General features: G+C 35.9%; 1 protein-coding gene across 13 annotated transcripts in view; it reads left to right on the top strand.

Moving 5' to 3' along the window:
- LOC144300414 (zinc finger protein 385C-like) overlaps positions 1-23,765 on the top strand; it is a 453,807-nt gene that overhangs the window by 148,601 nt on the left and 281,441 nt on the right. For 3 of the 13 annotated variants that reach the window (XR_013367034.1, XR_013367039.1, XR_013367038.1), the window contains exon 6: positions 20,153-20,231. The exons of the other annotated variants lie outside the window; for them this stretch is intronic. The gene's annotated coding sequence lies outside the window, so the exon portion shown is untranslated. The remainder of the gene's footprint in view (positions 1-20,152; positions 20,232-23,765) is intronic. 13 annotated transcript variants of the gene reach the window in all.

Raw genomic sequence — 23,765 nt, 5'->3', positions numbered from 1 at the left:
GCCTCCAGCTTTGTTCCTTTTTCTTAAGATTGCTTTGGCTATTCAGGGTCTTTTGTGGTTCCATACAAATATTAGGATTGTTTGTTCTATATTTGTGAAAAATGTCTTTGAGATTTTGATAGGGATTACACTGAATCTGCAGATTGCTTTAGGTAATATGGATATTTTAATAACTCAGTAACAGAAACCAAACTCAATTAAAAAATGGTCAGAGGACCTGTGTAGGCATTTTTCTAAAGAACACATACAAAAGGCCAAAAGGTACATGGAAAGGTGCTCAGTTTCGCTGGTCTCCAGGGAAATGCAAGTCGAGGCCACATACTTATTAGAATGGCTATCATCAAAGAGACAAAATACAAGTGTTGGAGAGACCCCTGGGTGGCTCAGCAGTTGAGTGTCTCTGCCTTTGGCTCAGGGCATAACCCCGGATTTCAGGGATGGAGTCCCACATCAGGCTCTCTGCATGGAGCCTGCTTCTCCTCCCTCTTCCTGTGTCTCTGCCTCTCTCTGTGTGTCTCTCATGAATAAATAAATAAAATATTTAAAAAATGTAAAACTGTTGGAGAGGATGTAGAGTAAAAACACTCTTGCACTGTTGTGAGGCATATAAATTGGTTCAGCCATTGTGGAAAACAGTATCGTAGTTCCTCAAAAACTTTAAAATAAAATTAACATTTGATCCAGCAACCACATTTCTGGATATTTTAAAAAAGAATGAAAACAGAATCTCAAAAAATATCTGCACCCCATTCTCATTATAGCATTATTTACAGTAGCCAAGATATGGAAACTATCTAAGTGTCCATCTATATAGGTGAATAGATAAAGGAGACATGGTATTTCTCTCTATATAATGAGATACTATTCAGCCATAAAAGAGAAGGACATTTTGCCATTTGTGACAGTACGGAGTACTTTGAAGACATAATATAAGTGAAATAACTAAGATGAGAAAGACAAATACTGTATGCTCTTTTCTGTGAAATCTAAAAAAATGAAACTTAGAGAAATAATGGTAAGACTGATGGTTGTGAGAGTCTGGAAGGATTGGGGAGAAGGAGAGTTGTTAGTCAAAGAGTAAAAATTTCTAGTTTTAAGGAAAATATGTTCTGGGACTTAATGTATAGCATAATAATAATAGTTAATCAAATACCTGAAAGTTGCTAAGGGGAATAGACCTTAGATGTTCTCATCACAAAAAAAGAAATGGAAATTATATGATGTGATGTTACATGATGTTAGCTAATAATATGATGGTAATCATTTTGCAATATATAAACTTATTAAGTCAATACACTCTGCATGTTAAAACTTAAATGTCAATTAGAGTTGACCCTCATAACAACATGGGTTTGAACTGCACAGGGTCACTTACACCACAGTTTGTTTTAAAAAAAATATAGTACAGTACTTTAAGTGTATTTTCTTATGATTTTCTTAACATTTTCTTTTCTTGATGTACTTTATTCTAAGAATACAGTATGTGTAATATATATAACTTACAAATATATGTTAATCAACTATTTATGCTTCTGGTCAATAGTAGGCAATTACTAAAGTTTTTGGGGAGTCAAATTTATATGTGGATTTTTGACTGCACAGAGTTGGGATTCAAGTGCCCCTACCCTCTGTGTTGTTCAGGGGCCAATTGTATATCTCAACAAGGCTGGAGAAAAAAGAAAATAGAGAATAAGCTCAAAATAGAGTTGAAATATCTATTTTAGGGATTTAGTTGAAATCTTTAGATATGGAAGCTCCATTTTTAGATTACAATCTAAATTAGGAAGTGGAATAGAGAATAAGAGTAAACCAGAAGAAAACCAGGACAGCTATGTATTTAGAAACCAAGAGAGAAGTACTTAACTAATTCTCTGAAAAGGCCAAGAAAGAGGGATTGAGGAAAAGTCATAACAAGAAGTTATTTAAAAATTACTTGTGGAAAAAAAAAAAAGAAAATCACTTATAACTTAAGGACTTTAGAGCAATTTCTTTTTTTTAACTGTGTGGTTTTAATAAAACATAATTGTAACCATATTCAACATATAATTTCAATATTGTAGAAACTTTAGAATGATACAATTAGCATTGTATACATTATTTTTGTAAATAAACATTAGATAAATATATAAAATGGTGGTATAATATTGCATTGAATGAATAAATTATAGTTGAAGATTCCCTGAAAATGGACAATTAATTTGCATCCAGTTTTGGCTGTAATTAATATTTCAAATATTGTTTGATATATGCTGGTTGTCTCTAATTATTTCAGGACTATTTCCCAAAAGAAATAATTCCATATTTAAATTTATTATAAACATTTAAGTATTTTAGAGAGACATGTTTTTTTTTTTTTTTTAAATTATTTACTTGTTTATTTGAGAGAGAGAGTAAAAGAGAGCGTAGGCAGGGGACAGGGAGGAGAAGGCTCCCTGCTGACTAGGGATTCCATTGCAGGACTCCATCCCAGAACCCTGGGTTGATGACCTGAGCTGAAGGCAGATGCTTAACTGACTAAGCCACCTAGGTGCCCCTAGAAGGTCATGATTTACATCTACTCAATTGCTTTGTATTTATAATGCCCTGAGCAGTGTACATTGGGGGATCTTTAGCAATGCTTTTATGATTTTGAGGTATTTTCAATGTTCTTAAATCTTTGCTGTTTAATGAATATCAAGTCAGAGCAGTTATGCTTAAGCCCTCCTCACAGAGACTACTGCAGAACTTTTATAGATGTTAGACTCCAGATAAAATGTGGAATATAAAAGCTTCATTTTAATATCTCATAAATTGTGTCCCTATTTTTCTGCATTCTGTTTCTATTGTGTACTTAAATCTGTATTTTCTTTTATACAGCAAGTAATTGCTGTAGGAGAATTTTCATATCTTAGGAAATTTAGTGGATAACAAACTGGCAAATTATGATGTTCTAGGAAATGGAGGTGGGAATCTTAAAGTTAATAAAGTTGCTTAGGTTACCAAGAGATTGAAATATTAACACATGGGGAAAGATTTATAAATTACCGTGCAATATGCTATAGAAAAATGGGTTGGAATACATATGCTAGCTGCTATCATGCAAACAAAAAACAACAGAACTTACACACAAGATAGAAATAAAGAAAAAAAGGAGATAGTGAAGAAAGGAAACTGATTTTTTAAATGATAGGTGTTAGCACATGAACTCTTCAGTGCTAATCTGAGATGTATATACTTGTTCCTGATCTAGACACTAGAAAACAGATTAAACATTAGTTATTGATGCTTTGCTTTTGGAACTGACTGTTGAAAGGAGATTGTTGTTTTGGGAGCAAAACAGGTCCAATAACCACCTGAAAACAATTCGGACAGTGATAAAGTATTGTCCAGCTCTGATTTTTTTCTGAAAGGTAATGATTTTTCCCATTCAAATTCCTAAAAATATGTGGAGGACTGAGCAAAGCAAATGTATTTATGGATGGTTTCTCCTAAACACCTTCTGTAGAATCTGTTGACAAGAAAAATAGCCTGGCAAAAAGAAGGAGAGGAAGGAAAAGATTGAGGGGGAAAGATACTATGAAAAGGAAATCCTAAAAGATTAATGAACTGTTGAATCCAGAGTTTTAACTGATGGATTCAGTTTTTAGATTAGACTTTTAGATTAGACTTTTTAAAAACACTGTCAAACAAAAATGACCATAGGTAACATACTGCTTTGACAATCAAATTGGCCTATTTTCATGTGGTACTTATGGTATCAGTTTTTGTTAATCATCATCTTGCATTGCCTTTGTTTTCTTAGAGTAAAAATGATTGTAAAACCCCCTGTTGATTTTTATTCTTATTCTTTTTACTCTTCTGTATTCTTTCTTAATGTCATGGAGATGATTTTTTTCTATTGTATGTCAGTGTGTGTATTTTTTGGTTAAATTTAAATTATCTTACCATCACAATATAAGAAAAAATGAAAAATAAAACACAAAGTTTTGCATGTGTGGTATTTTCCTATGCGGATAATTGGCCTTTTAAACTATTAATTTTTTATCTTAAGATACTTGAGTTATTGTGGAGAATATTTACTATAGTAGAATTGCTACATATGTCCCACACTATTTTAAATTATTATTCATTACTTTATGCGTTTATTTATTACACAAAAATATACAGAGAATGTACGACATGTGAAGAACTGACCTAGGAAATCAAAGTTAAAAAAGATACAGTTTATATTCTTAAAAAATTTAAGGAATATGTTTTTTTCAACATAGTCAAATTGTGCAAGACTCGTCTGGAGGAATATGAGATCCTGATAAGTCTAGATCAGTCAAATTGTAATGTAGACAATTTCTGATCAGTATGTCTGTTATATCACTTCTATAGGTCCCCTCTTTTCCCACTCTGTGGCACCTCTTCCTAACTATATGTCCAGTGTACCCTTCTTACTACATTGTCCCATGAAACACGTGGTTTTTCAGAAGGACTAAGATGTCATTCATAAGTTACTTAGAATGACTAATTCCAGTGTATTCTTTTTCTTTTTTAAAAATAAATTTATTTTTTATTGGTGTTCAATTTGCCAACGTGCAGAATAACACCCAGTGCTCATCCCGTCAAGTGCCCACCTCAGTGCCCGCCTCCCAGTCACCCCCACCCCCTGCCCTCCTCCCTTTCCACCACCCCTAGTTCGTTTTCCAGAGTTAGGAGTCTTTATGTTCTGTCTCCCTTTCTGATATTTCCCACTTATTTTTTCTCCTTTCCCCTTTATTCCCTTTCACTATTTTTTATATTCCCCAAATGAATGAGACCATATAATGTTTGTCCTTCTCCGATTGACTTATTTCCCTCAGCATAATACTCTCCAGTTCCATCCACGTCGAAGCAAATGGTGGCTATTTGTCGTTTCTAATGGCTGAGGAATATTCCATTGTATACATAGACCACATCTTCTTTATCCATTCATGTTTCGATGGACACCAAGGCTCCTTCCACAGTTTGGCTATTGTGGATATTGCTGCTAGAAACATCGGGGTGCAGGTGTCCCGACGTTTCATTGCATCTGTATCTTTGGGGTAAATCCCCAGCAGTGCAATTGCTAGGTCATAGGGCAGGTCTATTTTTAACTCTTTGAGGAACCTCCACACAGTTTTCCAGAGTGGCTGCACCAGTTCACATTCCCACCGACAGTGTAAGAGGGTTCCCTTTTCTCCACATCCTCTCCAACATTTGTGGTTTCCTGCCTTGTTAATTTTCCCCATTCTCACTGGTGTGAGGTGGTATCTCATTGTGGTATTTCCCTGATGGCAAGTGATGCAGAGCATTTCCTCATGTGCGTGTTGGCCATGTCTATGTCTTCCTCTGTGAGATTTCTCTTCATGTCTTTTGCCCATTTCATGATTGGATTGTTTGTTTCTTTGCTGTTGAGTTTAATAAGTTCTTTATAGATCTTGGAATCTAGCCCTTTATCTGATACATCATTTGCAAATATCTTCTCCCATTCTATAGGTTGTCTTTGAGTTTTGTTGACTGTATCCTTTGCTGTGCAAAAGCTTCTTATCTTGATGAAGTCCCAATAGTTCATTCTTGCTTTTGTTTTTTTTGCCTTCGTGGATGTATCTTGCAAGAAGTTACTGTGGCTGAATTCAAAAAGGGTGTTGCCTGTGTTCTCCTCTAGGATTTTGATGGAATCTAGTCTCACATTTAGATCTTTCATCCATTTTGAGTTTATCTTTGTGTATGGTGAAAGAGAGGGGTCTAGTTTCATTCTTCTGCATGTGGATGCCCAATTTTCCCAGCACCATTTATTGAAGAGACTGTCTTTCTTCCAGTGGATAGTCTTTCCTCCTTTGTTGAATATTAGTTGACCATAAAGTTGAGGGTCCACTTCTGGGTTCTCTATTCTGTTCCATTGATCTATGTGTCTGCTTTTGTGCCAGTACCACACTGTCTTGATGACCACAGCTTTGTAGTACAACCTGAAATCTGGCATTGTGATGCTCCCAGCTATGGTTTTCTTTTTTAAAATTCCCCTGGCTATTCGGGGTCTTTTCTGATTCCACACAAATCTTAAAATAATTTGTTCTAACTCTCTGAAGAAAGTCCATGGTATTTTGATAGGGATTGCATTAAACGTGTAAATTTCCCTGGGTAACATTGACATTTTCACAATATTAATTCTTCCAATCCATGAGCATGGAATATTTTTCCATCTCTTTGTGTCTTCCTCAATTTCTTTCAGAAGTGTTCTATAGTTTTTAGGGTATAGATCCTTTACCTCTTTGGTTAGGTTTATTCCTAGGTATCTTATGCTTTTGGGTGCAATTGTAAATGGGATTAACTCCTTAATTTCTCTTTCTTCAGTCTCATTGTTAGTGTATGGAAATGCCACTGACTTCTGGGCATTGATTTTGTATCCTGCCACAATGCCAAATTGCTTATGAGCTCTAGCAATCTTGGGGTGGAGACTTTTGGGTTTTCTATGTAGAGTATCATGTCATCGGCGAAGAGGGAGAGTTTGATTTCTTCTTTGCCAATTTGAATGCCTTTAATGTCTTTTTGTTGTCTGATTGCTGAGGCTAGGACTTCCAGTACTATGTTAAATAGCAGTGGTGAGAGTGGACATCCCTGTCTTGTTCCTGATCTTAGGGGAAAGGCTCCCAGTGCTTCCCCATTGAGAATGATATTTGCTGTGGGCTTTTCTTAGATGGCTTTTAAGATGTTGAGGAATGTTCCCTCTATCCCTACACTCTGAAGAGTTTTGATCAGGAATGGATGCTCAGTGTATTATTTTTCTAAGAATACTACTTTTCAAGCCAAATCTCAAATTACAGAAATCTAATCATTAATCACTATTGGGGAAATAATTGGTTATCCCAATCAGGTAGGGAAGCTTTAGACAGGCCTAAAATTTCACTAACTATAGCCTTTGTAAACCAAACCAGGTAGGAGCTGGCATGTGACTTATTCCCTGCCTCTTATCCATTCCTTAATCTATTTTTTCTTTTTAAAGATTTTATTTATTCACGAGCAACAGAGAGAGACAGAGACAGAGGCAGAGGCAGAGACAGAGACAGAGACACAGGCGGAGGGAGTGAAAAGCAGGCTCCACGCAGGGAGCCCGAGGTGGGACTCGACCCCGGGACTCTAGGATCACGCCCTGGGCTGAAGGCAGCGCTAAACCGCTGAGCCACCCGGGCTGCCCCGTAAACTATTTTCTGTTTTGAGTTCTGGCTTACCTCTACTTTTCCAACTGGAAAAATTATAATGGCTGTGGTGCCTGGGTGGCAGTTGGTTAACCATCCAGCTTTTGATTTTGGCTCAGGTCATGATCTCGGGTCATGAGATTGAGCCCTGTGTTGGCTCTGGCATCAGTGCAGAGGCTGCTTAGGACTCTCCCTCTCCCTCTGCCCCTCCCTTTCCATGTGTGCTCTTTCTTTCTCTCAAATAATAAATCACACACACACACACACACATATACATATATACATATATATATATATACATATATACATATATATATATATATGTATATAAAATGGCTGTCTAAATTATGTCCCTTCATGGATTTCTTCTGAACATGAGAGGTAATCTAAGATGAATTCTGTTTATATGAAATCATCAGACTTTTTATTTCATCCTGCTGCTGCTGATTGACTGCATAGGAAACTCAAATGAGGAAAATTATCAAAATTGTCAAAAGATCTAGCTGAAACAAAAGGCTTCCAGTGAACAAAGCTGAAACAATTTGATCATTTTGATAACTTTACTCTGTTGAAACCTACCAGACACTACTTTAACCAGTGGATCAAGATTAACTTCCCATCATTAGTAAGATATATGATGTTATATACACCATAATGTGATGCAAGAGAAGGATGCACAATACTTCTGTAATATTTCTGCCAAAAATTCATTACTTCATCCTAATCTCAAGAAAATATCTGACACACCAAAACTGAGGCATTTGACCAGTACTCTTCAAGGAGTCTAGTTCATGAAAGACAAGGAAAGATTGATGAACTGACACAAATAGAGGAGAGTTAGGGAGACATGAAAAGAATGCAATGTAGGGTTCCTGTTCAGAATCTGGAACAAAAAGAAATCATTAGTGGAAAAATCAGAGAAATAAAATGTGTGGCTTAGTTAATAATATTGGGCTAGTGTTACTTTTCTGATTTTGATAATTATACTGTGATTATATAAGATGATAACATTAGAGAAAAGTAGGTGAGGTTATATGGAAACTTGTCTGGACAATTTTTGCTACTTTTTTTAGGTCTAAATATTTTCTTTAAGTTAACAAAAAGCACCGGTTTAGGATTATGAATATTATAAATCATTCTTTTTTTTTAATCTGGATTTTTTGGGTCATGATTATGTATGTATTACTTTATAATTTAAATAGAAAGGTTGAAATAAAAAGAAAAAGAGGCCTGGCTCAATCATAGATGCACAATATTCTTGCCACAAAGACGTAAGTAGAAAAGAACTGTGAAGAGTTGGCTCATTAACAAACAGTTCCTGCAATGAATGTGTAGGGCTTCAGAAAAGACATTTCTATCTTTTAGTTTTAGAAGGATATTTATCCATTAGGATATTCAAGGGCATCTTTCAAATCAGTTTCATGTATTGGGAATAACATGGGTTTGGAGTCTGAAAACCACGGGTTCTCCATGGGTTTGGAGTCTGAAAAGTTAGCCACTACTTTTTGAACATTACTAGATTTTGTTCACATCAGTTAACCTCTCAGCCACTGTCTTCTCATCAGTTACAATAAAACTAATATTCTTTGATAGTATTTTTGTACGGATTAAATGACCCAAATGTGGTAATGTTCCTGATAACTGTGAAATGCTCTTCACTTATCCATTACTGTTATTGTTTAGTATGTCCCATTGACAAGTGAGCCACTGGCAACTAGAACACCTTGTGGTAACACATCTGAGAAAGTTAACTGAACTCAATGCAGAATCCTGTTTTACCCTCATGTAACTGAAGTGTGGCTGCAGGGGAAGGCTTTGGTGAAGAAGAAGATGAGTGAGCACTTTCTCTTTTGAGCCTGCACTTGAGATGAAATATGTATGGAAATTAAATCATTTTCACTTCATCTTGATTTTTGTTGCTTTCCTCATACCTTTCTGACCTTCTTTTGCCCCTGAGCTTTTTCAGTGCTGAGTGATGATCACGTAGGTAGAAATCATATGGAAAGCATATCATGCGTGCAGTATGCACAGGGATGCAAGAATTTAATTTTCTTTCAGTGCAAAGCAGTCCTGCCTGTTTAAAACTGATTTCCCTTTACAGCAAAATCTACAAAAGTGCATTGGGAGAAAAAGTTTTCCACTTTAAATAAATTCTGCTGCTTGTGCTTTACGTGAGGAGATTTATGAAGTTCATTTAAAAAATTGGCTAAGTAAAGGGAGTTTTCAATCTGAAATGAAGACAAACTAAGGGGAAAAAAACATAAAAATATATGGAGATCTGACTCATCCTAGCCCATTAGCTCAGCACTGGTGCACGCATACATAATGTTAATGCAGGAGTACAGTTTTAAAACCTGATTAGAGTGTAGACTGGGAGTTTAAAAAATAATCAAAGGAATCAGCTTTAGAGTACACATCAAAGAATACTCTTTGTGCAGATGGGAATGAAGAGAAACAGAGAAGAATATCTTGTATTTAATCCTTGATTCTCAGGGCAAGTGTTTTAAGAAAACAGATAAAAGATTAAAGCTCAACTCACATACAAAATAAGATAATTAAATAAATTTATGGCCTGAAAAAACCCAAACTCTTCATTCCTAATTATATCTAGCAATAATCTTCCAACAGCCTAGTAAAAGCATTAACAATAGAAAGTTAATATACACAGCTAATTCTTCGTTTTTAAATTCTTGTCATTTGGTTTTGAATTTGTAGTTAGAAAGCTCAAACCCAGCCTCCTTCCAGCGAAGTAAAGATAAAATGTTTTTATTAAAAAATTCTTCTTCATTTCTTTCTCTTAGTTGCACAGTAGCAATAAGAAAGCAGATTCCTAATATAGAGAAAAAGAATGATGTGCTACGAATGGATGCATCAGCCTAATATGATTAGCATATCTTTGCAGGTAAATTTTTTCCTCGTGAGAGAAAAACATTCTGTACCCTTGTCACATTCCTCAATTTATATAGAGGAAAATGAGTCATTAGGGATGGGTTATTGTCTGTGGATGAGACAGTCCACTCATCTTATAGTTGTATGCATTTTCCGTTTTAGATTCGACACATTGTTCTAAGTTACCATGCATTGCCTGAGAAATTAAATGTCTTTCTTTGCATTGAGAAACAAATGCAGAGCAGCTCATTTTCTTTTGCTGAGAGGCAGAGCTAGAGCATAGGTGTGAAAAGAATTATTCTTAATATAGATGAAAAATGTTTCCCCAAAACTATTGAAAATTCCCTTTTAGTCTAATCATAGTGCTTCCTAAAGGGAGTCCTGCACAATCATTAACACCAATTTATGTGGGAGGTAATTTGAAAAGACTTTTAGAAAGCCTGGGAAGCCAAGACTATAACACATCTGTTCATTAGCTCTCAGCCTAACTACCATGCAGTCATTCACCCTCACCTTCCTGAATCAGTGTCCTATTAAATGGAGGTGTCCTTCTGTGGGCTCTACGGAACTGAGTCTTGCCAAGACTTAGAGCGTATGTAAGGAGCCCTACTCTGGAAGTCATCTATCTGATCCATCACCCAAGAGAACCATAAGTGTAGTCAGTATTAATGACTATAAAGATCAAATCAAATAATTAAAATTGTGAGTAGGATTTGAAGTTGTAAATGTCATAAGAATAGATAATATTTAATCCATTTGTGGTATACCCTATGACCCTACTTTGGCAAAGTCATCAATAAAGCAGATCAGTTTATGGAACTTCTCTTTGGAGACTTAAGAATAATGGAGTATTATAGTTTCTAATCTAGATGCAATTTAGTGAACCAAGGGACAGAACAAATAGGCCTTTGCTATATAGCATACTAGCATTCTGCAAGCCCCGTTATCTGTTAAAAGAAAAAAAAAAGAAAAGAATGTATTGAAGTGTGTGTGTTCACTAAAGCTGAGTGTTGTTAAACCATGGAATCCCTTAAAGGCTTAATTCATATTATGCATAAATTCAGATTCTAAACTACTTGGCAGATAATAGACTGCTGGTGTGTTGTATAGGGGGACAGAGATGGATGGATATCACACCTATGCAAGAAGGCTTTGGAATTTATTAACTTGAAAGTAAAATTATTTAAATTGATTTTAAATTGACAAGGCATAAACATGAAGTCAGTAAAGATAAAGGTAAAGCAAAAGTTAAAAAGTACCTAGGCTTATCTCAATTTACCTTCAGAATAATCCTATAAAACATTTCCTAGTTTCAGAAGCTGTTTTCCCCAAATCTTATAGCAAGTAAGTGATAGAATTGATGATTATTATATTCCATATTTTTGGAAGTCACAAGGAATTTTACTGTGAATGTAGGTCCTCAAATTGCTGTGGATTCCACAGGTACAGCCTAAGGAAGACCCAAGATGTCACTGCAAGTCTGAAATCCTGTTTCCCCTTCATGGTTTGCATAATAAATATCAATAGGTGTTCTTCATGTGTAGTAGCTCCATACCAAACAGGAACTCAGTAACTCTATTTTGAATTTTTCTGAATGTGACATGAAAGGATATCAAAGAAAGAGGAAATTAGACAAAGAAATTAAAGCAATTTAGACCTTCAAATTTAATTTAGTGAAGTTTTGTAGAATAATTTTTGTGTGTGTGTGTTTTTATGTGAATACTTGAATTCATTGTTAATTAGTTGAGATGAAGAAAACAAAACCATCCCTCTCTAGGTTGTTTTCATTTTTCTTTTCTTTTCCTTCCTTTTCTTTTCTTTTCTTTTCTTTTCTTTTCTTTTCTTTTTTCTTTTCTTTTCTTTTCTTTTCTTTCTTTTCTTTTCTTTTCTTTTTTCTTTTCTTTTCTTTTCTTTTCTTTTCTTTTCTTTTCTTTTCTTTTCTTTTCTTTTCTTTTCTTTTCTTTTCTTTTTTCTTTTTCCTTTCCTTTCCTTTCCTTTCCTTTCCTTTCCTTTCCTTTCCTTTCCTTTCCTTTCCTTTCCTTTCTTTCTTTTCTTTTCTTTTTTCTTTCAGATTTCTTTACTGATTTGACAGAGATTGAGTGAGTGCACAAGCAGGCAGAGCAGGAGAGGGAGAAGCAGGCTGGCTCCTTGCTGAATGGGCAGCCTGATGTGGGGCTCCATCATGGGATCATGACCTGGGCTGAAGGCAGATGCTTAACTGACTGAGCCACCCAGGTGCCTCTAATTTTTGTAGCAAAAAGAAAAATGTAATTTGTAGCCAGACAGAATGCCAACAAACAGATATGGAGGATTATCAGATCTCCATACGCCAAATATACCTGCCACTCTCCTTATAAAGGCATTCAGTGAAATAAATAGATGAGATCCATGTCAGGTATTAAAAAATGTGGAATCCCCTCACCTGCAGTGATAATATTCCAGATTACTTAGAAAGACTCTATTGACTAAACTAGATGCAAGATCAACATTGAGGCCTCTTATACCAGAGCTGGTTTATTAATATGTATTGTAATGAGTTGGCTTATGTGATTGTAGGAGTTAACTAGGCAACTCTGAAATTTGCCAGTAGTTTGTAGTCCACAGGTGGAATTTCTTCTTCCTCAAGTAAACTTCAGTTCTGTTCTTAAAGCCTTTCAACAGATGGGATCAGACCCACCCTAATTATCCAGGCTAATCTCCTTTACTTAAAGTCAACTGATTATAGATGCTGATCACATCTACAAAATAACTTCCACAGCAACACCTACATTATTGTTTGATTAGCTTATCCAAGTTGACACATATAACACTATCACATATTTTTTATTGAATAGAGGACAAAAGTTTCATGATATTTTCAGTAGATGTCTACATATGCACACATACACCCATTCAGTTAACTTGAACTAGATGTCCTGTTCTGATAATGTGTATCTATAAGAACAAAACCTAGAGATAATGGTGAAAGACTGAAATCTTTCCCAGTAAGGTAAAGTGTAAGAAAAGGATATCTACTCTCACCACTTCAATATTTTTTAGAGGTCTTACAGAAATTGTCCACAGATTTCTAGGGCTCAGGGTGGAGTATGCAAGGAATGAGGTGTGAATTAAACTGGATGACGGTTTCTTTTGGGCTTATAAAAACGTTCTGAAGTTAGATTGTGGTGTTGGTTGCACAACTCTTTAAATATAGAATAAAGCCCTGAACTGTACACTTCAATTTTTCTTTTTTCTTTTTTTGGTTAATTAGACAACAATTTGTTCAAAATAATAGCAACAGTTTATCCAATTATATATGTTTTTATGTATACCTTAGGCTCATGTATGCTTATATGTGAGTGAAATGAAAGAGAGCAATGATCCAAGGGATAGGAGGTGGAATTTAGATTATTTTGTTATTATAAAGAATTGTGTGTTAAAAAGTTTGGACCGTCTCTTCAACAAATGGTATTGGGTATACTGGACAACAAAGAGAAAAAGAATGAAACTGGACCAAGTTCTTATACCATATGCAAAAATAAATATAAAATGGATGAAAGAACTAAATGTAAGACCAGAAATCATCAAAATCTTGCAGGAGAACCCTGGCAGTTATTTCTTTGATATCAGCCATATCAGCTTCTTACTAGATATGTCTTCCAAGGCAAGAAAAACAAAAGCAAAATTAAATTATTGGGATTTCATCAGGATAAAAAGCTTCTACATATTGAAGAAAACAATGAACAAAATTAAAAGGCAACGTTTGGAATGAGACAAAATTTTTCCAAATGACATATCCAAAATATATAAAGAACTTATTAAACTAAACACCCAAAAAACAAATAATCCAGTTAAGAAATAGGCAGAAGATATGAATAAACATTTTTATTTAAAAAAAACTTTAAAAGTATTTTTATTTTATTTATTCATGAGAGACACAGAGATACAGAGGCAGGGACATAGGCAGAGGGAGAAGCAGGCTCCCAATCGGGAGCCTGCTGTGAGACTTGATCCCAGGACCCTGGGATCATGCCCTGGGCCTAAGGTAGACACTCAACCATGGAGCCACCCAGACATCACATGAGTAGACATTTTTCCAAAAAAGACAAACAAATGGCTAATAGACACATTAAAAGATGGTCAGCATAACTCATCATCAGGGAAATACAAATTGAAATCATCATGAGATACCACATCACACCTTTCAGAATGGCTAAAATGAACAACACAAGAAACAGCAGATGTTGGAAAGGATACAGAGAAAGGAGAACCCTCTTTCACTGCTGGTGGGTATCTGAACTGGTGCAGCCAGTCTGCAAAAACAGTATAGGGGTTCCTTAAAAAGTTAAAAATAGAACTACCCTATAATCCAGGGTAGAAATACTTCTAGGTATTTACCCAAAGAATTAAAAAAAAAAAATACTAACTTAAAGGGATATACACACCCTGATATTTATAGCAGCATTATCAACAGTTACCAAATTACGGAAGGAACCCAGATATCAATCCACTGGTGAATGGATGAAGAAGAGGTCATGGGCGGCCTGGGTGGTTCAACGGTGTAGCGCTGCCTTCAACCCAGGGTGTGATCCTGGAGACCCAGGATCGAGTCCCATGTCAGGCTCCCTGCATGGAACCTGCTTCTTCCTCTGCCTGTGTCTCTGCCTATTTCTGTGTGTCTCTCATGAATAAATAAATAAAATCTTTAGGGAAAAAAAAAAGAGGTCATGTTCATATGCAATGGAATATACTCATCCATGAAAAAAGAATGGTATCTTGCCATTTGCAACATGGATGGAGCTAGAGAGTAATATGCTAAGTGAAATAAGTCCATCAGAGAGACAAATACCATATGATTTCACTCATGTGGACTCTAAGAAACAAAACAGATGAACATAGGGGGAAAATAAAAGAGTGAGGCAAACCATAAAACAGACTCTTAACTATAGAGAAAAAACTGAGGTTTGCTGGAGGGGAGGCATGTGGGGTGATGGGTTAAATGAGTGATAGGGATTAAGGGGGGCACTTTTGATGAGCACTGGGTCTTATATGTAAGCAATGAATGATTAAATACTATTCTTGAATACTACTACTACACTGTGTGTTAACTAACTGGAATTTATATAAAAATTTGGAAGAAAAAAGTTCTCAAGGTTTAGGGGTACTTGGCTGACTTGGTGGTGTTTGTGATTCTTGATCTTGGGGTAGTGAGTTGCAACCCCACATTGGGTGTTGAGATTACTTAAAAATAAAATCTTAAAAAAATTTAAAAAAAGAATCTCAGGGATTAAATGGTGCTTTAAACTATCCATTTCAATCCTTGTTCATACTTGAAGATACACTACAATGTATGTACAAGAAGTCAATTCAAATTTGTTTCAAATCTTCTAGTGTGGTAATGTAGGTTCTTCCTGAGGTTGTCCACTCTTTATGGTTTGCTGTAATACAGATCTTTCTCTTTGATTCACTTCAGTGTCTCCTAGAAACACATATATCTGAATCCTTATCAATGTGAACCTAAAAAAAAAAATCAAGTTAACATTTTCTTAAAATGTTTATGGATTATTCCAAGGCTAACCTGAAGTGTAAGATATCTAGATGAGTAAACAGGACTAACAATGACAAAAAATAAGTGAGGTAATTTTACAGACTTTGTATAAATTGTCATAACTTCAATAAATATTAGGATTAGGAGATAACCTCTCTAAGATTGGTAGAAAGTAAAAGCCAAAATGTCACATGTGTAAGTGAGATCCTACAGTATTTGTTTTATTTTGTCTTATTTCACCTACTGTGAGGCCCTCGAGGTCCATCTATATAGTCAAAAGTGGTGGGATTTCCTTCTTCTCATAAATAGTAATATATCATTATATGCGTGTGTATGCGTATATACATACATTGCCACTTTTTTCCATCCATTTAATCATAGGCAAGGTTATTAAGCAAATCTTGGGTGCTGTAAATAATGCTGCAATGAACATGGTTGTACAGATATTTTTAAAATCTTGACTTCATTTCCTTTAGATATATATCCAGAAGTAGGATTGCTGCATTATATGGTAGTCCTATTTTTTATTTTTTTGAGGAACCTTGATCCTGTTTTCCACAGTTGCTGCACCAATTTATATTCCCACCAGTGCTGCACAAGATTCCCTGGTCTTCAGATCCTTACCAACATCTCATTTCTCTCTCTGTGTGTTTTGTTTTCAGTAATAACCATTCTAACAGGTGTATGACATGATATACCATGTGGCTTTGATTTGCATTTCCCTGATGAATAGTGATATTGAGCATCTTTTCATGTATCCATCAGCCATTTATATGTCTTTGGAAAAATGTCTCTTCATGTCTTCATGTCCTCTGCCCCTGTTTTTTGCTATTGAGTTTTGTGATTTCTTTATGGACTTTAGATATTAATCCCTTTTCATATTATGTGGTTTGCAAATTTTTCTCCCACTTCATAGTCGCCTTTATATTTTGTTGATTATTTCTTTGGCTGTGCAGAATCTTTTTAGTTTCATATATAGTCTGCCTTCTATTTATAAAAGTCTACTTCAAGTTGGTAAGAACTGAAGTTTGATCTTTATTCCAAAGCTCTATACTTTTACTCTCACCACCATGTTTTGTTTTTGACATCACATTTTATATCTTTTTGTTTTTTGTATCCTTAATTATTATAGTTATTTTTACTACTTTTTTCTTTTGACCTTCATACTAGATTTGTAAGTGATTAATCTACTACCCTCAACAAATATCCATCTTTCCAGTGAGATTTATTCTTTTATATGTTTCATTGTTACTATTTAGTGTTCAAGATTTCTTTTAAGCTTAAAGATGTCCCTTTAACATTTTTTGTAAGGCAAGTTTAGTGATGATGTACTACTTTAGCTTTGGCTCATTTGAAAAACTCTATGTTTCCTTCAATTCTGAGTGATAACTTTGCCAGATAGAATATATTCTTGGTTGGGGGATTTTTTTCTTTCAGCACTTTGAATATGTTGTGCCACTCTTTTCTGGCCTATGAAATTTCTGTTGAAAAATTTGCACATGATTTTATGTGGATTCCCTTGTAAAATAAGTTGTTTTATTCTTGTTGCTTTTAGGATTCTCTCCTTGACTTTAACTTTTGACATTTTAATTACAAGAAATCTTAATATGAGATCTCTTTGGGTTCATCTTGTCTGGAATTCTCTGAGCTTCCTGGAACTGGATATTTGTTTCCTTCCCTAGGCTATGGATGTTTTCTGCTATTATTTCTTCAAATAATTTTTCTGCTCCTTTTTTGTCTCTATTCTTCTGGGACCCCTGTAATGCTAATTTTAGTCTCTTTGATGTTGTCCTATTTAGTCCATAAGCTATCTTCAGTTTCTTTTCATTCTTTTTTCATTTTGCTGCTCTGAATGAGTGAGTTCCACAGCCTTGTATTTGAATTCACTGATATTTTCTTCTGCTTCATCTAGTCTGCTGTTGAATCCATTTTGAGTATTTTTCAGTTCAGTTACTGTATTCTTCAGCTCTGTGATTTCTGTATGGTACATTTTTATATTTTCTGTCTTTTGTTGAAATTCTCACCGTGTTTGTCTTTTTTCCCAAGTTTGATAAGCATCTTTATGACCATTACTTTGTACTGTTTTTTTATTTTTTTTATATTTTTATTCATCTATTCATAGAGACACAGAGAGAGAGAGAGGCAGAGACACAGGCAGAGGGAGAAGCAGGCAGAGGGAGAAGCAGGCTCCACGCAGGGAACCCGACGTGGGACTCGATCCCAGGTCTCCAGGATCACACCCCGGGCTGCAGGCGGAGCTAAACCGCTGCGCCACCGGGGCTGCCCTGTACTGTTTATCAGATAAATTATTTATCTGTTTCATTAAGATTTTTTTTCTGGCAGTTGTATCTTGTTCTTTCATTTGGAACACATTCTTTGTTTCTTCACTTTGCTTGACTCTCTGTATTGTTTCTTGAAAGGGCGACCCTGTATAAGATGTGAACCTTGTTGTTCAGCCTTTTCCTACCTCTTGGTTGTCTCTCAAACCTAGTGCTTATCCAAGAGGCCTATTATTTTTTTAATATCTCCCAGTAGTTGAGGGTGTACTAAGATCTGTCATTGTCTCAAAAGGACAGATCTCAGTGAACACCTAAATTCATATACTGATTGAAAGCCAGACTGTCAGGCCTTAACTTTTAAATAATGCAAATATATATAGTCCTATGGGACTGCAAGCAGAAGCTCCACTGGCCACCAACCCAGGTGATCTGGAGATGTCTCTTGAGTTGCAGATATAGAAATCAGGGCTCCAGATGAGTGCATAAGCTCTTTCCTAGGAGATATTGGTGAGCTATAGTGAAGCAGAGGAAGAACAGTAGGATGGCATATATTAGCCTTGTTTCCTGATAGCAATCCCTTAGGCCCCTAAATGTACACCAAACCTGAAGTCTGTCCCTTAGGCTGAAGCTCCAGGACAAGAAAGTCGGCATCTTTCATAAATAGAATGGAATGGTGTTTCACTGCTGTCTGAGTAGTGCCCTGAGGGTAGTAGCCTGTCAAGAACTATCTGTATAATTATTGCAGTGTTATGGGACCTGGGAACACAAGACCCCCAGCCAAGAGAGCCAGGTGATTAAAGGATGTCCCCTGGGTGGCAGGCACAAAAACTGGGACACCAGATGCATGTAAGGGCTACAATTCAGGAGATAGTGACACTCTACAGTACAGCAGAGGAAGAACATGAAGATAGTGCCCACCCTCTGAAGTCTCCAAAAAGTATTACAGTCAACTCTTAGATGTCTGTTTAATTAGAATCCTGCCCTTCAGGCTGTAGTTGTGACCAGCTAATAGGCCTTCTTCAAAGAAAGACTGTAGTTCCTGGCTTTGTTGTTGCCTCTTGCTGTGCCCTATAGGTGGTAGCTTTTTGAGAGCTCTGTCTTTGGGATGCCTAGGTGGCTCAGTGGTTGAGCATCTGCCTTTGGCTCAAGGCATGATCCAGGGGTCCTGGGATCGAGTCCCACATTGAGCTCCCTATGCGGAGCCTGCTTCTCCTGCTGCCTATGTCTCTGCCTCTCTCTCTCTCTGTGTCTCTCATGAATAAATAAAATCATAAAAAAAAAAAAAAAGAAAGAAAGCTCTGCCTGTTGGACTCTTGAGTTTGTAAGCCCTGCTGGCAGCCAGAACCAGGACATGAAAGCATGTTCCCTGGTGGCAGCCATAAAAATCAGAGTGCCAGACAAGAGTATATAAGCTAATTTCTGGAATAGACTGGTGAGCTATAGTGAGGCAAAGAGAGAGCACAAAGATGGTGTTTACCAGCCTGTGTTCCCTGACAGCACTTACGTAGACCACTAGATACATATCAAATCAGAAGACTGCCCCTCAGGCCAAAGCTCCTGGACAAGCAAATAGGCCTCTTTCATAGAAAGACAGGTGATATGTTTTAGTTTGCTATCTGTGCAGCACCCTGGGGATGGTAGCCTGCCAAGAACTGACTCTTTGATTGTTATAGTCCTGTGGGACCCAGGAACACAGATTCCCCTGGTCTTCAGAGCCAAATGATCAAGGGATGCCTTTGGGCAGCAACCACAAAATCAGGGCATCAGATGCCTGTAAAAACTCCCTTTCAGGAGATCCTGGAGATTTTGAGCATGGTTAGAGGGAGAGCATGAAGATGGTCCATACTGTTTGTATCAAGACATAGTGTGAGTGAGTATAAAGATAGTACTCTCTAGAAAAAGGAAAAAAGGAAAAAAGAGAAAATGAAAAAAGAAGAAAAAATTAAAGAGATGATGTCCACTTGCTCTATAGCAAAGCAAAACAAGAGTGTGAAGATGGTGACCTTCAGTCTTCATTCTGAAGTATTCCATCATGACTGTGAGCCCCCTTGATTTTTAAAGTTAGATGTTTTGGGGCCTGATCTCTCAGATATAGGTCTTAAAAGTTGGGGTGCTTGATGGAAGGTTCAAATGCTTCATTCCTCAAAAAGACACTCCAGGTTTTTAGTTTTTTCCTGATCTGTGGATGCTGGGTGCGTGAAGGGTGGGGTTTATGGTAAGATTGTGTCCCAGACTCCTCTAACTGGTTCAGTGTGTTTTCTTCTCGTTTTTTTTTCCAGTGTATAGTTGTTGCTTGGCCACCCTTTAGGTCTTTTTGAGAGGAAGGTAGCTGTAGACTCAGTGTGTCCATGGGATGAGGTGAGTTCAGAATCTTCTTAAGAGTTAAGTGAAGGATGTTTTGTTGTCAGAATTCTTAAACCATAAGAATAGTTTAAAGGAAATTAATTGATACTATTTAGATATTAATTTAGAATTTATTCCAAGTATATTAAATTTTCATAAAGAGAAATTTGTCTGTAACATTGTTTTCCAAAATTTATGTTTCCAATAGCAATGATATTATAAAGCAACACTTTAATACAATAATAATGTTTTTAAAAATCACTATTTTAATACCATTTATAGCTTATAAGCTAGTACCACAATATAGACACTGTTTTGTATTCAGAATATAAATAATTTTCAGTTTCCCATTGCATAGAAGATAGAAATTTTCACAGAAACATGAAAAACTGGCTGAGTATTACCAGATCAAGTATTCCTTAGAAAAAGTGCTAGATATGCAAAGTGACTCAAACTTTATTTCTTATAATTGAGTGAGTTTCCTCCTAATTTGTATCTCAAAGACCATCAGGGAGAACAAACTTGCTATTTGTTATCTAAAACTTTTCTTACCGAAGTGACTTCTTTTCTATTTATAGTTCTCTAGTCTTTTCTTCTCCATTAGTTTCTCCATGCATGAGGAGTTGTAGGATTCTTGCAGCACCGTAAGAGATATCTCAGATCTGATTGAATGTCTTTGGGAATTCTTCTGGTTGTTCTGTCTGTGGCCTTTAGGGTACCAGTTTTACCTGTCAGCTTGGCCTGATTCCCACTTGCTGAAGTCTGCAAACTGTCCCTTTCTTTCTCTTGTCTCTCTTCCCAGTCAGACCTAAGTGTTGTCTCCACTGACCCAGTTTCACCACTCTTTCCCTGGTGCTGCATATTTTACCAAAATCTGGCTCTCATTAATATTTAGCTTTTGTAGTCTGCTTTCAGCCTTTGCTTCTGTGTGTTTATGTCTCTGGTATGGAAACTCTGGATAACTCAGTTGCCAACATATAGTTATCCCCTTTAGATTTTTGAGAAGTGGGCCTTCCCGTTGCAAAACTGTCTCTTCTCTGGGTCTCAAATGGGAAATGTAGCAAAACCCCTTTTGCTTTGATTTCTTCCTTCAAGCTATCCAACAAATCTCTTCCAGTAGGAATCTTGGTCTAGTCAGGGAAGTCAAGACACTTCTTTCGTCACTGTCTTCTCACAATCAAGGCTATGTTTTTCTCATGTCCTCCTACCTGGTTTCCCACTTTTCCTTGAAGTGGCATTTTACATGCCATCTTCTTAATATATACATGGAACAGAGGGAGAGAAATTGAGACTTAAGGAATAAAGTGTTACAAAGCATATTTGCTTTTTATATCAACCTGCCATAATATGAATTGATAAAGTAAGAAATAAGCCTTGCCAAACTCCTAAACATTTGTGAATATATTGCAATTTCAATAAATTTTCATCTTTTTTCTTTTCTTTTTTTTTTCTTTTTTCTTTTCTATAACAAAGCTTTTAGCTGCATAAATGGATTACAAATTTGGCATCTTCATTACAAATCTTTGAGCTTATCTTATTTGTTTATACCTTTTTACTTCTGCCTCTGGGTATAAAACACATATTCTCAAGAACAGAGATTTACAATAAATATAAGACCCTCAGCTCCTAAAACAATGTTCAGGGACTATGGATATTCAATTGTTTATGGAGCAAATGAATATTACAGAGCTAAGAATATTGTGAGAATTCTCCAACACATTAACAACTGCTTTCACGCCAAGATTTCTACAGTAAGAGAGAAAAAGAAAATGGTTAATCTGGAACTTTTTGTTCTCTTTCAAAATATTCTGAATTAATCTGTCTTAAATAACTGAGAGCATCCTGATATCATCTAGAAGCAGCTTCTTTAGATCATTCATAACTTGTGTAAATTTAACATACTAATTCTAGAATTTACATTTACATCAAGCCATCCCTTTCAAAGTGGCTATTGCTCTGAGCCCCTTTCCTCATTTACAAAATTTAGTTATTTATTCAGGTTTTAGTCCTCCATAAAGTGTTTGGTATTATAGGTAAAGTCTTATATTGCTTGGCATATAAATAAAGGCTCAAAACAAAATTAGCCTTTATTATTAAAAATGGAGAGAATTTATCTAAATATTTATTTATATTTTTATCCTAATACGGTGGCACGTTGTGGTCCTTAATAACTATAAAATATGTATTTTAGAGTTTACATAGCTTTTTACACACTGTTTCTCTTATTATTCACTATTCTTGATATTAAAACAAACTGATAGTAACTTTGCTACCACAGAATTACTTTGGTTAATTAAAAAACAGCACAGACTTTTAATGTAAGAAAAGTTGAAATGGAGAAGGGAGGAAAGCATGGCCAGGCATATGGAAGGAGAGCTGTATAGGTACAAAATGAAGATTGTTAAAAAAAGTCTTGGCCTCCTCATTCACTCAAAAGTGCAACATATTAGAAAACATTCTCAACTTTGTAGGTAGCAAATATATATAGTAATCAAGCTGAAAATTTAGTGTTCTCAGCAGATATCAATTAAAAAATGATGGTAAGTAAATATCAAGTATAAAATGAAACCCTAACAAACTCAGACTCGACTATTAGTAAAGGCTGGTAATTGATTATTCATAATTGTTGAACCATACATTTATACCCCTGGCAAATAAGTGCCATTAGCAGTTTATTTTTTATTATTTTTTATTTTTAAAAGATTTTATTTATTTATTCATGAGACAGAGAGAGAGAGAGAGAGAGAGAGAGAGAGAGAGAGGCAAAGACAGGCAGAGAGAGAAGCAGGCTCCATGCAGGGAGCCTGATGTGAGACTCGATCCTGGGACTCCAGGATTATGCCCTTGGCAGAAGGCAGGCGCTAAACCACTGAGCCACCTAGGGATCCCCTTTTTAAAATTAAAAAAAAAATTTTTATTCATGAGAGACACACAAAGAGAGAGAGGCAGAGACATAGGCAGAGGGAGAAGCAGGCTCTCCACAAGGAGCCCAATGTGGGACTCGATCCTGGACCCCAGGATCATGCCCTGAGCCAAAGACAGACGCTCAACCGCTGAGCCACCCAGGTGTCCCCCATTAGTAGTTTAATGTCCCCTAAAAAGGCAGGGTACATCCACTTGTTCACACAGTTTCAGAAATTTCAAGCATTATAAAATGTTTGAAAATTGTTTTGTAACAATTTTGTTTTGGAAATGCATTTAAAACAATTATTACTTTATGTTTTGGACACGCAAGGTACAAAGATATAGTTTTGTGACATCAATAACCAAAAGGAGTTGGGACAGTTTTAAATGATCATAGTTATGTGTGTTATGGAAGTGAAACTGATTTTAGAGTTTTGTAACTTTAGAATATTAAATGTAATCCCGATGGTAACCACAAAGAAAATAGTTATAGAACATACACAAAATGAAAAAAAAAAGAACATACACAAAATGAAATGAGAAAGGAATTAAAAATTCACTATAAAAAATCAACTACACAAAAGAGACACTAATGCAGGAAATGAGGTACAAAAAGCTATAAGACATAGAAAACAAATGGCAAAT

This window comes from Canis aureus, chromosome 28 (assembly GCF_053574225.1).
Source record: "Canis aureus isolate CA01 chromosome 28, VMU_Caureus_v.1.0, whole genome shotgun sequence".
Taxonomy (NCBI): domain Eukaryota; kingdom Metazoa; phylum Chordata; class Mammalia; order Carnivora; family Canidae; genus Canis; species Canis aureus.
The sequence above is the reverse complement of the archived record's forward strand: the minus strand, read 5'-3'. Positions and strand labels throughout refer to the sequence as shown.